This window comes from Dasypus novemcinctus, chromosome 5, assembly GCF_030445035.2.
Source record: "Dasypus novemcinctus isolate mDasNov1 chromosome 5, mDasNov1.1.hap2, whole genome shotgun sequence".
NCBI classification, from domain to species: Eukaryota; Metazoa; Chordata; class Mammalia; order Cingulata; family Dasypodidae; genus Dasypus; species Dasypus novemcinctus.
In genome coordinates, this window is record NC_080677.1 from 95259403 (window position 1) to 95262727 (window position 3325).

Consider the following 3325-nt stretch of genomic DNA (forward strand, 5'->3'; position numbering starts at 1 on the left):
AAATGTTTCATTTATCTCTAGTTAAACAGACGGGATTTGAGAATAAAAGTTTATGAATTAATTTTCTGTTTCAGAATTTCAACTCTTACTAACTCATAGTAACAGTTTTAAAATAGAACAATGTAATCAACTGCCTTGAATTTGTGCTTTATTTTTCTATGTCATCATAAACTCAGTCATTAAAGCATTTTGTAACCAAAGTTAAACATATTAACTTGTTTGTTTTATGTTTATTTGTTTTAACAAAACAAATATGTTAATCTTCTAATCTTAAAACATCTTTTTATACGCATGTTATTCCTATCCCTTATTTTGCTCTTCTCTCTGGTTCTGTTTTTTCTCTCTGTGTTGTGTGTGTCTCTCTCTCTTCAAAATTCTGAATTTTCAAGAAAAAAGCATCCCCCATTTTACTATGGACAAAGATGTAAGTATCTATTACACCAAAATCAAGCCCTTAGCAAATTGGCAAGTCTCTTGTCATGCCTTCTAAGCTATTTGGGTAATATTTTTCTTCAAGTTACAGGTTCATCCACTCAGACCTCCTCAGCAATGGCTCTGCCACCCTTTCACTTTGGCTTTTCTAGATTTTCCCTCCATCTCCTTAACAAAACTTAATCATAGTTTCATGCTATCAAGTGGTTGCTCTCAGTTAGATTTTAAGGTAGAAAGAATGTTGTCTTAGTTTGCTAAATCCTGCCAATGTAAAATACCAGAAATAGGTTGGCTTTTACAATGGGGATTTGTTAGGTTAAAAGCTTACAGAGCTGAAGCCACAAAAATGTTCAGATCCAGACATCAGCAGAGATGCTCTCTCACCAAAAAAGGTCTGCTGATGATGATCTTGGACTCTTGCCATGTAGGAAGGCAAAATGGCAGCCAGTCTCTGCCTTCTCCTCCTGGTCCACACTCTCTCAAGTTCAGCTGTGAGTGATCAGGCACATGGTTCATCCCTTTTCCTCTCTCTTTTTTTTTTTTTTTTTTTCAGGTTTTTGCTGCTCCGCTGATTCCAGACCCCTGCCTCTCTCTCAGTCTCTGGGGTTTCTCTGTTCTTCTGCACCCGCAGGCAATCCTGGAGTGCTTCTCACATGGCAGGGTAAAATGGCAGATCTTCCTCTCCATTCTTCTCCATTTATATAGGACTCCAGTAAAGGATTAAGATGTACACTGGGTCCTGAAATCTAATCAACGTGTCTTAACTTAAGCTATCTAATCAAAAGTAGTCTAATCAAAATTTCCCTTAACTGAATCTAATAAAAAAGCCCCATCCACAATTAAGGGATTTACAGGCACTGTGGTGGGTTCACTTAAGAAGAGGATTTCTGGGTTCCACAAGGGGATGAATGGGATACACTAAATTTTAGAAAGTTCTTGAGGAGTGCATTTTAGTAAGAACTCTTGTTTTAAACTAAAGAAGTAGCATTCTTATGATATAAGTCCAGATATCTAGTATTTGTTCTTTGCTTGGAGACAGGGAAGGGGAGAGGGAAAATAAAGAGGGTCAATCCTCAGTGACCCTCATGTCATCCTCCAGTGACTTCCTCCATCCTCTTGTGAAGGTCATAACTAATGACCAAAGAAAGGAGAGAGTGTCATTTCCATTGATAGAGATGGAAGAAATGGATATTTCACTGTTATTTCACAGGTTAATGATTTAATCTCTATTTTACTAAAAATAATACTACAGTTAATTTTCACAGAAAAATTTCCCTCAAGTGTGTTACAAAGAAGATAGGGTATACTTGATACTGAATGGGTTAGAAATGTGTAACTAAACCTGTTTGAAGGCTATAACTGAAATAAGTAACAATTTTCAATGCTGTCCAATTTATAAGATAAATTTGTGTTCTTTCTATTACTAAATATGTATATATATACACATACACTCACCTATATGTTTTAAATAACATTAGAAAAATACAAAAAGAAAAACTAGAAAAGAAAAAGCAAACCAATCACTGAAGTTTTCGTGAGTTTCCTTCTAGCACTAGGATTATATAGCCACACCATGATTCAGAGCTAGCATTTCAAGGTATGAAAATTATCTTGAATATTTTTCCATCAATTTTGATGAACATTTAAACCCCTATTTTACACATAAAATTGTGGTGAACATTGCTTTGACTTTTGAATGTGTTTACACTAGAAAAATAAAATAGCACTATTGGTATTATAACAAGCTGGTTTCTTGATTTAACTTCTTTATTTGACAAGAGTATTAAATGTTTCAAAAATATTTTTGCAATATTGGGAATATTGGGTGTACTACATTTAAAACTAAGAAAACACATCAAATACTAAGGACATATTAAATTCTATTTCTTATATTTAAAATTTTAATTTGCCAACACTACTTACAAAATATCCATAGATATGCAACATTGCAGAGATAGCTTTAAAACCAATCAAAATATGAGAAGTGAAGAGAATTTTAGTATATTTTTAAGGATATGGGATTATTTAAATAGGAATATGTAAACCCAGGAGGTACATAAAAGCAGTTTCAAATAGCTGAACAATGTTGTCTATTTTTTAATGCTTTACCCCAAGAAACAGAGCTAAGACAGGAGTGGAAGGTGCAAGAAGAAAGATTTTTGACTTTAAACATAATATTTTAATAATCAATGATGCTTCGGAATGGTAGAAATTAGTATAAGATAGTGTCTTCCTTCCAAAAACTGGTGTTATTATTCAGAAACATTGTATGGAGAAGCTTGTTGGGACATTGTCAAGAACTTGTAAGCACTGAGCAAGGACATTCTAAAACATGATTTGAAGGTCTTTAATTTATCTGAGAGTCTACAACTACATGCAAACAAACATATTATTAAATCAGAAAGCAGAAGATCCCACTCTTTCTATGTCCATTGGGATTCTACAGGAAGGCTGCATATTTACAGAATTATTAAATGTCAGTGAATTTAAGAAGCTTTAGGGAGCTTGCCAGCATGCATTCTGCAGGGATCCTGTTTCGTTAATTATCATCACATAAGACTGCACTTATTGCATGATCCTGCCCCATTAAGAACCTATATTCTCATTCTTATATTATACTTTGAGAAACACAGGAAGAGTGGTAGTCAAACCAAAACAGGACTTGAATGCCAGCTCCAGATTTTAGGAATTGTGTGACCCATTTCCTTTTTTGTTGGAATGGAGATAATATCACTAACTTAGAAGATTGCTATCAGAATTAAATGACATCATGACTGGCTCATGACAGGTATTCAATAAGTAATCAATGAGTTATTAAGGTTACCAGGGCCTGGGATGGGAGTAGGGAATGGGGACTTCCTATTTGGGATGATAGAAAAGTTTTGGTAATGGA